The 17,341-nt window shown below is 39.7% G+C and overlaps 1 pseudogene; it reads right to left on the bottom strand.

The window, feature by feature from the left end:
- Nucleotides 1-14,646: 14,646 nt before the first annotated feature.
- On the bottom strand, nt 14,647-17,051 carry LOC100448071 (importin subunit alpha-1-like; annotated as a pseudogene).
- Nucleotides 17,052-17,341: the final 290 nt, after the last annotated feature.

Here is a 17,341-nt window from a genome sequence, read left to right as displayed (position 1 = left end):
AGGTCTGTACCACAACTTGTTCACAGTCACATTTAGGTTTCCCAGCTCCCTCAGGGAGAAAAGTGTCTGGGTTTAAGTGAGAGAAAGTTTTTAATTGGATGGTGGAACCCTCCAACAGTAGAGCTTGATATTTAAGGAAACTGCTGTCTGTTCACCAAAGGCTTCCCTTAGAGGACAGGAAACCCACCATATTATGTGGGGTATAAACACTCAAGTCATTTCCCAAGTTTAATTTGGAGGCTTCTGGGACCAGTAGGGCCACTGGGGCAGTGGCTCAGAGGCATGCTGGTCATCCTTTAGCCACCAAATCAAGTTCCTTACTCAAGTAACCCACTGGCTGTTGAGTTTGTCCTCAGGCCTGTGTTAAGACCCTCAGGGCCATCCCCTTCCTTTCTGATACATATAGATTGAAGGCCCTTCCTATGGGAAGGCTGAGAGCTGGTGCCTTAAGTATGGCCTGCTTTAGCTGGTTAAAGGCCTTTTGAGCTTCAGGTTCCCAGGTTAGGAGATGAGTTTTAAGCTGATGGAGTTTCTCTTATGAGGTGATACAGAGAATGAGCTATCTCACTGTACTCAGCCTGCAAAATTCTGTAATGCTCCAAAATCTTCTTAGTTGCTGGAGGGTTTGGGGAGGGGGAAGGAGGAAGTGGGCTTAATCCTTTCTTCCCCTAATGCTTTGGTCCCTTCAGACAGCACTAAACCCAGAAACTTCACTGAGGTTTTGCAAAGCTGGGCCTTAGATTTTGAAACCTTATATCCTCTGTCAGCTAATAAATTAAAAAGAGCTTCAGTGCCTTCCTGAGAAGCTTCCCCAGTTGGGGTACAGAGCAGTATATCACCCACATATTGCAAAATCTTGACCTGAAGATGGGAAAACTCAGTGAGCTCTTTTGATAATGCCTGTCCAAACAAATGAGGGATATCTCAAAATCCCCAAGGCAGCACCATCCATGTTAACTGGATGGTTTGGTCAGAGGCATCTTTGAAGGCAAACAGGTATTGAGAGTAAGGATGTAATGGTATAAAGAAGAAGGCATTCTTTAAATCTAGGACTGTAAACCATTTAGTTCCCTCATATATTTGGGTCAGCAAGGTATAGAGATTAGATACTACTGGATGGATTGGGACTTTGGCCACATTAATGAGGCAGAGGTCCTGAACTACTCTTCATTACTCATTGGGTTTTTGCACTCCTAATATTAGGTTTTTGCAGGAGCTGTTACAGGGTTTGAGAGGACCCTGCATCTTCAGGTTATTAATAATAGCTTCTAGCCCTTTCCTAACCTCTGGGTTTAGGGAATATTGCTCCTGGTTAGGAAAAGAAGTGGGATCCTTAAGATATATCTGAACTGGCTAGTGGTTAAAGCTTGACCGATTTTCCCTTGAGTTATCCACATTTATGGATTGATATTAGCTTCTATCAGTGGGAGAAAAAGCGATTGTCCTGGGGCTGTAAGGATGCTGGCCCCCATGCAAGCTAAAATGTCTCTACCTAATAAATGAGTGAGGCTTTCTGGCATGATTAAAAACCATGTGTAAACATTAGGTTTCCTCATCTGCAACTAAGGAGTTGAGAAAAATATCAATTTAGAGTTTTTTTTGAGATGCTCCTGATGGTTGTGTTATAAGAAGAGGGTAGGCCTGGATTAGAGAGGAAAGGAGAGAGGCTGGCTTCAGTGTCCAGAAGGAGATCTACCTTCATTCCTTCAATTTCCAGAATCATCTCAGGCTCCAGTGCTGTAATGGCAGTTTGAGCTGCTGAAGCCAGGGGTTTGAACCCTGGGATCCATCAGTCCTGTTGGGCCGTCTGTGAGACTGGTTCTGAACCCAGTGACCTTCATCTTCAAGGGCAGTCTGATTTCCAGTGGTCCCTGACACATGCTGAACAGGGTCATGGTGGTTTCTCCTTGCTACCTGGACACTCCTTCTTAAAGTGCCCTAACTTGCCACACTGACAGCAATTAGTGGATGCACCTTGGGGATCCTGAACTTTGCCAGGCTTCAAAGCAGCTACTAGAGCCTCTGTCCTTCATTTTTCTTCCTTTCTTTCTCCTGGTTCTCCTCCTGGTTCCTATTATAGAAGACTGAGGTGGCCACCTTCAGAGAGTTCTCTAAGGTACTATCTGGTCCTATAGCCTGCTTCTGCAGTTTCCTTTTAATATTGGGAACTGCCTGTGTAATAAAATTGTATTTTAGGATGAATTGTCCCTCCACTGACTCAGGGAATAGGGTTGTGTGCTTTATTAGTGCCTCTCTCAGTCATTCCATAAAGGCTGCAGTATTCTCTTCTCATGGACAGTTTAGAGTAATTAAGGGGTTTGGCTCTAGTTCTTTATAGGCCCTCCAATACGCACATTAAAAAATGTTTTCTTTTCCATTCATCTGTAGCACCACTGGGATTCCAATTAGGGTTGTCAAGAGGAACTGCTTCTATTGGGAATGGTGTTTCCCTTCCCTATTTTCTCTTTTCCTTTTAGACCTACTATAGGAGACATATTGCTCATCTCTGAATTTCTCTGCTGCCTTCAGAGCTGCCTGCTTCTCAGTTGTGGTTAGGGTTTGGCTTAGGAGCAGCATAACATCCCTCCATGAGAGGTCAAATACCTGAGTTAAATTTTGGAAGGCTTTTACATATTTATTAGGGTCATCGGAAAATTGGCCTAAGTCTCCCTTTACTTGCCCAAGGTCGTAAAATGAGAAGGGAACTTGAACCCTAGTGACATCACCTCCATCGTGCATTTCCTGTAGGGGTAAGAGTGAAGGTGGGGGAGTGGGAAATTTTAGAGATGGTGGAGGTAGAAGAGCTGGTGGTGTGGTTGGAAGTGGCCTCAGATAAGGGGAACTGGAAGGGATGGGATACCTAATAGCTGCCTCAGATTGTTTCCCCGGAAGTTGCTTTTCTAGTCTTGGGGAATCATTCAGTTTGGTCCTGCCAGATATGATTGCTAAAAGGGCTGGGTTGATTGTGCAATGCTTGCAAAGGTCTGGGTTGTCTCGCAGGGCAAAGAAAGCCTATGCATAAGTTACCTTGGACCATTTTCCTCCTGTCTGCAGAAAAGATCTAATTGTTGGATAATATTAAAATTAAGCCTCCCTTCCAAAGGCCAGGCTGGTTCAAGAGCATAAGAAGGCCATGCCCTAGTGCAAAAGACAATGAACTGCTTTTTGTTCAAAGTCTCAGGGTCAAAGAGTCCTTGTGTTTCAGAATGCACTCCAGAGGGGTGCAAGCTGAAGATGGTCTGTTACCCATTTAGAAAGAGAAGTGAGAAAAAGGCATCCCTTTAGTCTCCTTACTTTTTGTGCAACCCAGAGTGGATGGGAAGACAGTGGGGGTGTCCCCCCTGCTGTTTTTTCTCCATGGTTCCTGGGTGCTGGTACGTTGTTGAATGTGCTGCCCATGGTTGCAGGCATGACCTCCAGCTATGGAAACAGAGGAACTAAGAGATTGGGATTAGTCATAGTCATCCATGTGATTTTAGTCCTCTGCCTGTGATTTCCCTTTGACTTCCTAGACTTTTGTGACCTACCTGGCTCCTCAGGAAAAAAAAAAAAAAAAAGGATCTTGGTAGAGACAATGTGACAGTTGCATTCAGGCAACTGTTGCACTTCCCTCCTTAACAGAGGTAGTGTGCTAGTTTGAGCTCTATATACTGCTGTTATAGCCCATGCTAAAGCCTTCGCCCTTAGAGAATGGTTCTGGTTAACTTCCGAACTTAAAATCCCCTTACTAATTAAGTACCATTCTAATTGGAGGCAGAATAGGTGCCTTAAAAGAACATAGGGACTAAATGGCTATTTTCCTGGTGATGGGACGGTATAGAGACTAAAATTTGACTTTGGAGGATATTTTACTCCTAGTTGTTGAAGGCAGAATTTTCCAGTTTACAGAAGCAACATGAAGCCTGATTTCTAGTAGAGAAGTGCAAAAAAGAAGAGAATTGGGAAGCTAGAGTGTTTTAGTAAAGGACCTACAATGTGCCTCATGGAGAGGATCCCTATTCCACTAGGTGGTGCTGTTGACCTTGAAATGCCATGTGCTCTCCAGCCCAAGGGCAGAGAGAGAACTGGAAGTTCCATGTGCTCTCCAGACCAAGGGCAGAGAGTGATACTCACTGTGGGAGGGGGGACCCTGTCTTTCTAGAAAATCACAAAGACACCCTTTGAGTTATATCCCTGGTTACTACGACATTCCCTGATCTTGCCAAACAAGATTACTTCCCTGAACTGTAAAACTTCCCACACATTGCATACACAGAGAGGACAGGAGATATGGTGGTTGCAGATAGGAAAGGAGGAAATTATGATAGGAAAGTTGGAGATCCTGTTGCTGACACCCCATTGGGTGGTCGGAGGCTGGGGTCAGTCCAGAAGCCTTTGGATAACACTGGGGAGTAGCCCCAGCCAGAAATCTTCAGTCACTTCAAAACCTCTTCCAGCCCCCCGCAACATCTAAGTCCTCCATGAATGGAAGCTGGTTCAAACATGGCCAATATGCACAGGAACTTGTGAGTACTGGGGGATTCTCCATGTTCTCCCCAGCAAGCCTCACATGCAAGTCTTTAAGAATGACAGCCGTGCTGTGTTTTTAACTGGCTAACGGATGCCCATTATTGATTTGATTTGCTTCTAAAATAGAGGCTGAGAGCCCTGAAAAGAGAGGACAAAGTTGGAGTCCACTCCTCTACTCACTGTTTCAGTGAATGTTGTACTTTGGTATCCTAGACGAGGTCCCCCATATGAAGTGGCTACATTGTCTGGGGTATATAACCAGGGTTCGTCATCTCTCACCAGGAAAATTTAGGACATGAACACACATGAGGAGTTTAGGAGTGGAGATTTAATAGGCAGAAGAAAAGAGAAAGAAAAACAGCTCTCTCTCTCTCTAGAGAGAGAGGGTTCTTTGAGTGGAAAAGTGGAAAAGACCAGCTGGTGGCACATGTGCCAGATTTTATAGTTCAGCTTGAGGAGATGGTGTCTGATTTATGTAGGGCTCATGGATTGGTTTGATCAGGTATGACATTTCATAATGTGTGGGGAAGGCTGGTCTCTCCACCCTAATCCTATAATGGAAATGAACTTTCCCCTTGGCCAGCACCATCTTGTCTGCTCCTTACTGTACACATGGCTGGCAGAGAGAGAAGATGGAGCTGCCATCTTGAACATGTCTAGTCCCTAGTTCCTGCCAGCATTCACCCGTGCAAACTCCCAGCTTGCTTGTCTATGTCTGCAGCTGGACTTTACAGGCTGCTCTTTGTTAGAAAATGGTTTGGGGCTGCTTTTCATTAAAAAGAAAGCCTTACTGAAGACTCCCATACCCTTTCTACCTGCCTAAGTGATTTCTTCTTAACTCCTGAAGCAGTGCCTTGTTCTCAGGTATAGCATTCCTCCTCAGCCCTTCACAGGATTATTTAAGTATCAAAAGCTACAACATAAAGAGAGTACCTTGCACAGTGTTTGATGCACAGTAAACATTCACTATGTCTTACAGTCATGCTGATTTCTTTTATTCAGGATTCAAAAAGCTTAACATAGAATAATGAGTTTTTTTTCAAACTGTGGTCAAAATATTATTTTTTTCCAGAATTTTACAGCCAGAAAAGCCTTAAACCACATATCTTAATTCTGTAAATGAAGAAACAGCTCTAATGAAGTGAGATGATGTGTCCAAGGTGGCATAGTTAATTAGTGATCTGAGGTTGACAGGAGAGACTCCATTTCTTACAGAGATCTCTTAGGGAGATATGCACCTATATTTCCCAATTTCCTCTCTTAGGTTTATCAATGACTTGACATGCACAATCAGAATTTACTTTGAACTCTGCCCAACGGCTCCTTTTGCATGATCTAGATAACATATTTTTGTGTAGCAGTTTGACAAAGTATGACTTATTATAAACCGTAACTATATAACATTTAAACAAACTTAGAAATTTTATCTAGCTTTTGCAGGCAGTTAAATATATTTTAGCCTATTTCATTTTAAGAACATTGTCACCATTTATTTTACCACATATATAAATTAAGATATAAATACAAGGTAAATTGGGGACTAAACTTTAAGAATCAGAGTTGGTAGTTTCTCATTCTCTAAACAGGCTTTATTTCATATTTGAAATCATAAGTGAAAATTTATACTGAACATAGAATTACCATTTACATAATCATGTAAGTGTGATAGATGGAGAACAATTACCTGTGAATGTGGGCAATATGCCCAGACCAGAGAGACCACTTTCTGAAATGAGAATAACAATATTTCTATGAGTTCAAGGATTCTTCATTAAACAGTCATCCTAGTTGGATTGATTTACTAAAAAGTAGAAGCCAATGAGTTACAGAGTTACTTAAATGATAGCTGCACAAAATATTTTCGGTTACCATTTAATTACGATTACACTCAACTTAAAAGGGATCCTTCTCATAGATACATTTTTTTCTCTAATGACTCATTTGCTAATACACATCGTTCCAGTCTAAATAGAGTGGACATATAAATTATAATCTAAACAAAAAATTTTTGCTAATAATTATGCAAGACAATAGGTATAAATTATCCTGGGAAAACCACACTATATGGTATTGTTATGGACATAACTGAAATAATGTATAGGGTTAACAAAATGGGAAAAGGTGAAGTTACTATTGATGCCTTCCCATTTTCCTTTCTTTGTACTTTTCACTGCTTCTGATGCCTTATCTTTTATTGTGCTTCAGGCTCTCTTGATACCCCACCCATGGGGTGTCTTGATGCTATCTCTAGGTACTGTTGTGCACACCAATATTATTCCCTTTTCAGGTGAAAGCTGCTGTTCTCCTCAATGCTTATATTAAGTTTAAATCATAACTTGGTGCAGAGTACAAGAACATTTTTAATGTCAAACAGTTCTATGTTTGAGCTTCATTCCCCCACTCTTTAGCTGTGTAGCTTTGGACAAGTTACATAACCACTCTGTTCCTTATTTTTGTGTAAATTTCTGGCTAATGCCATCTATTGAGGAGCTTAAAGGAGTATGTTCAGTTAGAATGGGATGAGCTCTGCTAGACACCCAACTCAAAGAGCTGTGGACTTCAGAATGTATTCTCTACCTGTTATACGAGGTTAAGCCAAAGATAGGACATTTTATCTCCCAAGCCAAAGTGTTATTTTGTCACACAACAATGATCCTTCTTTTCCTTTTGCTCCTTTACTTGAAGTCACTTGTAGTCCTCCATGATTTGAGATATAGATAGAGGAAAGATTGTATGCTTGTAATTCTTTCATTTTAAGAATTAATATTTGGCTTTACTATGATCACCCTGTACCAAGATGTTGAGTTGAATGTTTTAAAATGCTGAGATGCCAGGCACAGTGCCTCATGCCTGTAATCCCAGCACTTTGGGAGGCTGAGGCAGGTGAATCGCTTGAGGTCAGGAGTTTTAAACCAGCCTGGCCACATGGTGAAACCCCGTCTCTACTAAAAATGCAAACATTAACCGGGCTTGGAGGCTTGCTCCTGTAGACCCAGGCGCTTGAGAGGCTAAGGCAGGAGAATCGCTTGAACCTGGGAGATGGAGGTTGCAGTGAGCTGAGATTGCACCATTGCACTCCAGCCTGGATGACAAAGTGAGGCTCTGTCTCTAACAAAACAAAAACAAACAAACAAAAACCAAAATGCTGAAACTCACCAGAAGACAGGACAGGGTCTCCTAAGGTATTCTCTAACAAGGTAAGTAATTGGATTATGATGGAAAGATGAGGAAGGTATTATTCTCTTTCTTAAAAAATTATTTAGAATGTTTACTTGGGAGCTTTCTTTTCATTTCTTTGCTCCCATTGCCCCAAAGTCATTAACACATTAGTAAAATCTATGGTGTTGTGATTTCTGTTAAATTATAGGACCCAAGGAACTACTGTTACTAAAAATATGATCTTGACACCAAAATTATGCCTGATTTTAAAAAGTTCTCTGAAGAATTAAATGAAATAATTACCAATATCAGCTATATAAGTTGATTAATCATAAGTTTTCTTCTAACAATATTTTTTCATATCCTGTCTGAGTTAGCATTTCAAAAGAGAGATACTGTGAAATAATCTAACAAGACTTTATAGTATTTAATGGGGCATTTCAGAGGACCTGACAGAACTTTGGGAAGACACATTTGGGCCCGCAGAGTTACTTTCGGGTCCAGGGAGGAAAAATTGCCTTTTTCCTACCAAATCATTTATTATGAAAAAATTTCAGACATGCAGAAAAGTTGAAAAGATTGTATGGTGAACACCCATAGTCCCACTACCTAAATTCTACAGTTAATATTTGCTATATTTGCTTAATCACACATCTTTTCATCTATCCTCACCTCTATCAATTTATCTTGGCTTCTGAATGCATTTCAGGAATTGCCTTTTAGGAGCCTCTTTATATCTCAAAGACATTTTCTTTCTCTGCTCAAGGGTAAAGCTAACTGTTATGGTTTGGCTGTGTCCCCACTCAAATCTCAACTTGAATTGTATCTCCCAGAATTATGTGTTGTGGGAGGGATCCAAGGGGAGGTAATTGAAGCATGGGAACTGGTTTTTCCCATGCTAGTCTCATGATAGTGAATAAGTCTCACAAGATTTGATGGGTTTATCGGGGGTTACTGTTTTTGCTTCTCTCTCATTTTCTCTTGCTGCCACCATGTAAGTACATTTTGCCTCCCACCATGATTCTGAGATGTCCTCAGCTATGTGGAACTGTAAGTCCTATTAAACCTCTTTTTCTTCCTAGGCTTGGGTATGTCTTTAGGCAGCATGAAAACAAACTAATACAGTAAATTGGTACCAGTAGAGTGGGGGATTGCTGAAAAGATACCCCGAAATGTAAAAGTGACTTTAGAACTGGGTAACAGGCAGAAATTGGAACAGTTTGGAGGCCTCAGAAGAAGACAGGAAAATGTGGGAAAGTTTGGAACCTCCTAAGGACTTGTTGAATGGCTTTGAAAAAAATGCTGATAGTGAGATGAACAATAAGGTCCAGGCTGAGATGGTCTCAGATGGAGATAAGGAACTTATTGGGAACTGGAGCAAAGGTGACTCTTGTTATGTTTAAGCAATGAGACTGGTGGCATTTTGCCCCTGCCCTATAGATTTATGGAACTTTGAACTTGAGAGAGATGATTTAAGGTATCTGGTGGAAGACATTTCTAAGCAGCAAAACATTCAAAAGGTGACTTTGGTGCTGTTAAAAGCATTCAGTTTTAAAAGGGAAACAGAGCATAAAAGTTCAGAAAATTTGCAGCCTGATGATGAAGTAGAAAAGAAAAAGCCCATTTTTTGAGAAGAAATTCAAGCTGGCAGCAGAAATTTGCATAAGTAGCAAGGAGCCTAATGTTAAATCCCAAGACCATGGGGAAAATGTTTCCAGGCCATATCAGAGACCTTCACAGAAGCCCCTCCCATCACAGACCCGGAGGCCTAGGAGGAAAATCTGTTTTCATGGGCAGGGCCCTGGGTCCCTGTGCTGTGCACGGTCTGGGAACCTGGTGCCCTGTGTCACAGCCACTCCAGCCATGGCTGAAAGGGGCCAATGTACAGCTCAGACTGTGGCTTCAGAGGGTGGAAGCCCCAAGCCTTGGCAGCTTCCATGTGGTATTGAGCCTGCAGGTGTACAGAAGTCAAGGATTGAGGTTTGGGAACCTCTGCCTAGATTTCAGAAGACGTATGGAAATGCCTGGATTCCCAGACAAAAGTTTGCTACAGGGGCAGCGCCCTCATGGAGAACCTCTGCTAGGGCAGTGCAGAAAGGAAATGTGGGGTCAGAGCCCCCACACACAGTCCCTACTGGGGCACTGCCTAGTGGAGCTGTGAGAAGAGGGCCACAGTCCTCCAGATCCCAGAATGGTAGATCCACTGGGAGCTTGCACCGTGTGCCTGGAAAAGCCACAGACACTCAATGCCAGCCCGTGGAAGCAGCCAGGAGGGAGGCTGTACCCTACAAAGCCACAGGGGCAGAGCTGCCCAAGACTGTGGGAACCCGTCTTTTATAGCAGCGTGACCTGGATGTGAGACCTGGAGTCAAAGGATATCATTTTGGAGCTGTAAAATTTGACTGCCTCACTGGATTTCGGACTGGCGTGGGCCCTGTAACCCCTTTGTTTTGGCCAAGTTTTCCCATTTGGAATGGCTGTATTTACCCAATACCTGTACCCCCATTGTATCTAGGAAGTAACTAGATTGCTTTCAATTTTACAGGCTCATAGGAGGAATGAACTTGCCTTGTCTCAGATAAAACTTTGGATTGTGGACTTTTGGGTTAATGCTGAAAGAGTTAAGACTTTGGGGGACTGTGGGGAATGCATGATTGGTTTTAAAATGTGAGGACATAAGATTTGGAGGGGCAGGGGTGGAATGATATGGTTTGACTGTGTCCTCACCCAAATCTTGACTTGAATTTTATCTCCCAGAATTACCACGTGTTGTGGGAAGGACCCAGGGGGAGGTAACTGAATTGTGGGAGCCCGTCTTTGCCGTACTATTCTTGTGATAGTGAGTAAGTCTCATGAGATCTGATGGGTTTATCAGGGGTTTCTGCTTTTGCTTCTCTCTTATTTCTCTTGCTGCCACCATATAGGAAGTGCCTTTTGCCTCCCACTATGTTCCTGAGGCCTCCTCAGCCATGTGGAACTGTAAGTCCAATTAAAGCTCTTTTTCTTCCCAGTCTCAGATATGTCTTTATCAGCGGTGTGAAAACAGACTAATACACTAACCTATAACAGTTTTAAACAAAATAGAAAAAAACCTATAAGCAGATTTTTAACTGAGTTTCCATATGTCAAAATCTGCTGTTTGAGGGTACTTTTCTAGTTTGTTAGAAATCTAACTTCCAGTTGTCAACACTACAACAGGAATTTGTTCCTAAGATGAATAACTTGATTATTTCATGGGATTGAAAATAGAGAGCTTTCCTCACTTGTTCTTTTTCTTTGCTCCTTGAATATTTTTGCATATCCTTATCATCCATAGACAGCTGTGGCAATGCACAGGGTGAAGAAGTAGAGAAACCTAAATATACATAACTATTTGCTTCTGTCATTAAGTTGATGTGATAGCAGAGAGAGTATAGTTTTGTGACTGCAAGAATTCTTCCATTATTTCTAACTCTAAGCCACTGAAAGCTTATGAAAAGAAAGCTTGACAAAGGCCACATTCTGCAACCAACACTCACTGAGTATGGATAAATCTATGGCGGGAATGAAAAAGAGAGATAAGCAACCAATTACTATTGTATTACCAAGGATATGAAATTGGCTCTAGTTAAGGTGTAAAACTGCTGTTAAAAATATGTGCATATGTCAAAAATTTAAAGGAAAGTTGTTGAAATAATGAACAAATGAAGTAAAGTAAAAAAAAAAAATTGCTTCGCAGAAGACCTTTGAAGCAATATATTTGACCCAATGAAATCAATGCTAGAGCAAATTACTTAAACTTGAAAGCAAAAGGGGAAGGAAAAGGAAATAAAAGGAAGAAAAGACCCTCTAAGAAATTGTCTTAACCTCTATGGCAGAATTTTTGAAAAACTTGTCCTTTACAAGTAAAAGAAAACAAACTGAACCTCCATTTCCCCATACCTCCTGTCTTTTATTTTGTTTTCTATCTTTGGTGAAGGAACATTTTTAAAAAAGAAAAACTTCTTTATGTTGCAGACAAATACATTTGTAAACTACAGTGAGAATAAATAACAAGAAAAATGAAATACATAAAGTTTAATAGCTCCTATTTTTTATTAAGCAGGTATTAAATTGCTCTGTTAAATAGCTCTGAAGATTTAGAAACCCATCCACTCAGTTCCTCTACTTGTGTAGACCAATAGCAAACAGTCATGGACAACAGCGTGGAGAGTGCTGACTTAGATAAGGTGTCATTGCGTTTTGAAGGTTAATACTCAAAAAAAAAAAAAAAGAGAAACAAATATGAACAAATCTTTTGTTTTGAATGACTTGTAACCCTTCTATTTTCAACTCCTAAATAGTCAACTGGTCATTACCAGTTTCTCTATCATAAGTCAGTAAGTGTTTAATTTAACTATAAGGGTAAATTTACATTTTATAAAAAGCCAACATTTTCAATAAAGCAAACTAACCATATCTGTAAGAGAGTGTCTATTAGCAAACTCACTGATTATGATACAGAATTATAATCTAAAAAATGGTTGCCCTTCACAGAACTATAAAAAGTACCATAATCAATGAATTTGTTAATTGACATTCTCTTACAGATATGCTTGGTTTGATTTTTCTTAATATGTAGTCCATTAGAAAAAGACAAATGGAAGATTTATTACCTCTCTTCTTCTCCCCTCCCTGCTCTACTCTATTACTTGTCAAACTTTATCTAGTATCCCATCTTTCAGACTTCAACTGCCACATATACACCATGCCTTTGATAAAATACCAAAGCAGTTGAGAACACTCATAATATTTTCACTAGTACTTGACAGAAATAAATCTCTTTATTGTTCTTAAAAGACAGTTATCAAAAAGATAAAGTGCAAATACTTTCAAAGCAATGTTAACTTATCTCTAATTCTGCAAAACTTATCTTCACACCACAAGTGTTAAAACAGACAGAAACTCCATCACTTCAAAAACAGCCAAATTAAAAATTTAGCTTTTGAGCTCAGAGCTTAGTCTTCACACCCACCAGATTCACAGTGCCCAATAAAGTTTCATACTTTCATTTCTGATAAAGTTGTTTCAATAATGTGTGTTATCTTTTTACATCTTGAACATATGATTTATTGTATTTAACTGGCTATGTAATAAGATTTTTTATGAAGATCAATCAGTGTATCACTAGGCCAATCAGTATCATAAAAAGGTAAAGAGTGAAAATGTTAAAACCTGAATTGCCAGTTAAAACAGTTGAGCAGTGAAATGGTGGGAGAAACAGCTGCTGTATTTATTATAGTTTATGATAGTTTTTGGATGATATCATAAACATTTCATAAATATTACACATTCTCACCTTACTTCTTCTTGAAATATAAAAAACAATGATTCTTTTCCAATCATTGTACCTCTGTGTGTTTAGTGGGCCTTGCTGAAGGGAGGACTGTTTTTAGCAGAAACTCATTAAATTGTAGACATTTCGGGAATTGTGTGTAGTAGCAAAGAAAAACCCTGGAGCAGCTATACCCAGCAAGAAGGAAAAGTAGCAGAGAAAATTCCTAGGAATAAGATATTGACCAGCCAGAAGTCAGTGGACACTGTAATCTTTGTGTGCTCAAGGAACAATGTCGTTGAAATAGTCTGACATAGATCCAGAAAGTGGCTTACCTATTTATTTTGTTTATTATTTGTTTCTCCCTACCAGGTGTAAAAATCTATGAAAACATGGGGTTTTGTCCTTTTTAATTCACCACCAAATACCCAGTGTTTGGCACATAGTATTTGTTCAATAAATATTTGTTGAATGAATGAATGGATGCCTTGTCCTTCTGAATGAGTGTGTTGGGAAACATCCCTTCCACACCAGGAACTACTTATGAGGCTGCTTTGTAACACTGGGAATGAAGGCAATTTGACTATGGGAACTTAAACATTCTCAGTAAACCAAAAATATCTTTTCAGTCAGTAGAGATCACCAAAAAGGATATAAATAACCAATGGATCCATTTGAATGAAGGCAATTTGACTATGGGAACTTAAACATTCTCAGTAAACCAAAAATATCTTTTCAGTCAGTAGAGATCACCAAAAAGGATATAAATAACCAATGGATCCATTTGACTGTAACTGTATCTGAAGGGGAACTTTCTAGCTAAAAAACACTCCAGATTTTTGTTGTTGTTGTTCTTTGTTTTGTTTTTGTAAGCAAACCCACCTCTCACTTTACCAGGATGAAATGAATAATGAAAGCACATCAACATATTCTTGAGAGAACACAGGGACTGGGGCACAACGGGTTGCATGCAGTGTGGGGTTATTTAGGGTCAAGATGGCTCTAGAGCAAGCAGACAATGTGTGAGAATTTGGAGATGTAGCTAAAGCATTTTAGGACAGTAATAGTGATATCAGGCAGGATCTGAAGGTTTCATATGGTTACACGGAGATTTTGGCAGTCTGATATTCTTTAGTGACGGCAATTTCTGATTACAATTAGCAGCAAATAATTCTGGAAATGAAAAGTAAGTAAAAAATAATCTGGGCATCTACTGTATACCCTTTGTTTGCCAGCAGTTTGACAAAAGTTCCTTAATTGTTCTCAACTTTATTAATTTTTGCCTTAATTCTCTACCCTCCTCAAATCTTGATCAATTGTGGCATTGTGTTATGGGTATAAGCTGATTATTAGACATGAGGTTCTTCTAGTTGAGATTTGGCCGTCTTAACCTATTTTGTCATCTGCCCAACCTCTAATAGCAGAACAAAATGGTACAAAAAAGTAAGCATAATCTAACAATCTAGATTCTGAATTAGGCAGAAATATAATGGAGTGCATCAATGAATAAGATATATTTAATAAGGACAGGTTGGAATTAGACTAAAATTAACATAATTTTTAGTGATAGTGCAGATTTAAAATATGAACACCTATTTGGGTACAAATATGGATGCCATAACTTTACTCTGAGCTTAGGTATTTTTTCTGATTAATTATTTTATGTTTAATATTAAGTATAATAAGTCTCTAAAATTCTATATATCTCTATATAGACTCTGTATAAGCTAATCTATATCTCTATAAACTGACTTCAAACCATTTTCAGAACATACACACAGACACACACAGAACCAATAAATACTACCTCTCCAAAAAATGAGTAGACTCAATCAAATTAACAAAATTTAATTCACATACTAAATTCCCAGTATTTAGTAAGGCATGTGATTACAAATATTAATCCAAATTCATCCAGGATTATAAGTGAGGTTAAAAAAAAAAAGAGCTACTTTAAAATAGTCTTTCCATTAAAGAATATTGAGTGTCTTAATTTATTAAATTATTTGGTTACATATCTGAATTTAATTGTAGTTTTTTTATACAGGTCTATATTTAACTTTAATTTAGGTATTTTGGTATGTTTGTCCTTGTTGTTTAAATGATTAATTTCTCATATTTTCTCTTTGTTTTTGTATATGGAAGACATTCACTTTTTGCATAAAAGTCTTGTTCCCAATCATTTTGCAGATATTTTCCATAAAGTCTAATCATTTTTAATATATTCTCTTAGGATTTTTTTTGTAAACAGTCTTATTATGTACAAAACATAATAAATTTGACTTCTTTCTTTTTTTGAAGTAAATAAAAGGGTAGACTTTAATCTATCTTTACAGGACACTGAGAGATATGAAATTCCGTATAGAAATAAGAAACCTATTCAAAGGCAAGCTTCATACAGTATGTACAATTTGGAACTATTCAAGTATCGTTTCAGCATAAAAAGTGGTACAATAACAAACCCCATTTAAAAAGAGTTCTTAGTAGAGAAACAGTAAAACAAACTTACACCAAACATAGTACACAACTTTTTGCCTCAGTTACATGATCTAAAAGTTAAAGGTCCCAGCAGTCCCATCCTGAACTTGGAAGGTACAGCCTTCAGAGGTAGTTTCTGGCACAGAAACTGATCTTGCTCTTCCTCTACAGAGAAATACTTCTCAATTAAGCTTAACAAAGCCTTACACACAGACTCATTTTCATGGTTTTGTAGAGCTTCAATTTTTTTCTAAGCCTCCACATTCTTTACTCATACTGGGTTTCTCAGTTTCACCTAGTTTCTCAGCAGCCTGAAAGATATTTGAGATGGCATCCAGGATAACCAGAATAATCTTGGTATCTCTTGCTGTTAAGGGGTTCATCAGTGGCTTTATTATGCCATAATGAACGGGGTATACAATCTGTTCAACTGTTCCACTGCTGAAATAGTTGGTCACGGCCCATACAGATTCCTTTTTTGTCTTAAAATCTGCCTTATAGAGAACATTAACGAAGAATGGAACTAATCCATGATTCACAACTTGCTCTATCTGATCCTGGTGGCCAGCTGTGATATTTGACTGTTAGTTTTGGGGTTGATTTAGCAGGCTAGGAAAGACGGTGAGTGCTCCTGCGTCGATCGCAACCTGAGTCTGTTCATCTGTACCAGTGACAATATTCCCAATGGCTGTTAGTGCTGGAGTCACAAATGGCAATTCGGAAGCTCCTAGAGACTTCACAGGGTGGGGCAAAACTCCCGTTTTCACGACCATGTCAATTCGTTCATTTGGACCACCAGAAAGGTAAGGAATAACCTAGCAGATATCTGCTAATATTTCTGGATCATCATGATGCAGGAATCAAACTAACGCAGGAAAAATTTGCTCAACAGAATCTAAAGGAGGTGTGAGTATTCTTGCGGCAAAGGTTTGAAAGTGTCCACATAAGATTACTTAAGTAATCGCATGCTAAAGATGACATATCGGGAACTGCAAGAAGAGCCAACAGTGGGTCAACTGCACCGCAGTTGATAACCAAGTCTCGGAAAATGGAACCATCACCTGCAATGTTTCCTAGAGCCCATACAGCTTGTTCACTGATGTGAGCATGGGGAGATGCCAACAGAGAAATGAATGCTGTGATGGCACCTCCCTCTACCACAGCCTTGGTCTGTTCTGATGCCCCAGAAGCAATGTTAGTGAGTGCCCAAACAGATTCAAACTGAATGGGACTACAATCAGTTCTTCCCAAGAAGGACAGAAATGTTGGAATCAAACCAGCCTGGATTATGTTGTCTATGGGAGGCTGGTTTTCTCTAGAAGGTAGTTTCCTGGTAGCTTGAGTAGCTTACAGCTGACTTTCCACATTGTTGTTATTTATACCTTTGACAATGTCATCAACAGACCAATTTACAGTATCCTGGTTGTTGCAGTTCTTCTGCAGTGGAGAAGTAGCATCATCAGGGAATGAGCTTACATTTCTCCTTCTTAGCTTTCCTCAGCTCCACATTGACTTCTATTCTGCGATGCCTCATTTCTGTACTGTCTTTTTCTTTGTTCCTGAATCTGTTAAGTCGGGTGGCTGGTGTATTAGCATTCTCATTGGTGCGCATGGATATGAGACAAAGGGAGAAAGCTGCACAGGGGGCCCAGGTTTCCATGGGAGGCAGCAGAGGCCTCAGCAGCTGAGGGGTGGCTGAACTCAAACGTCCACCTCAGTGCAGCACTAAGACCGCGTCAAATTTGAATTATAGCTGATGCTAAATCACTTTCCCTTGCCTCACGGTTTTTGAGTTGTGAGCATGTGATTTAGCCATGGCTGAGTGTGAGCCCCTGCCTGCGACTTTAAATCTTGTGGAAGTGAAACCAACAGACAGGCCAGGGAGAGAGATTGTTTGCTGGA

This window comes from Pongo abelii, chromosome 6, assembly GCF_028885655.2.
Source record: "Pongo abelii isolate AG06213 chromosome 6, NHGRI_mPonAbe1-v2.0_pri, whole genome shotgun sequence".
Lineage (NCBI taxonomy): Eukaryota > Metazoa > Chordata > Mammalia > Primates > Hominidae > Pongo > Pongo abelii.
The sequence above is the reverse complement of the archived record's forward strand: the minus strand, read 5'-3'. Positions and strand labels throughout refer to the sequence as shown.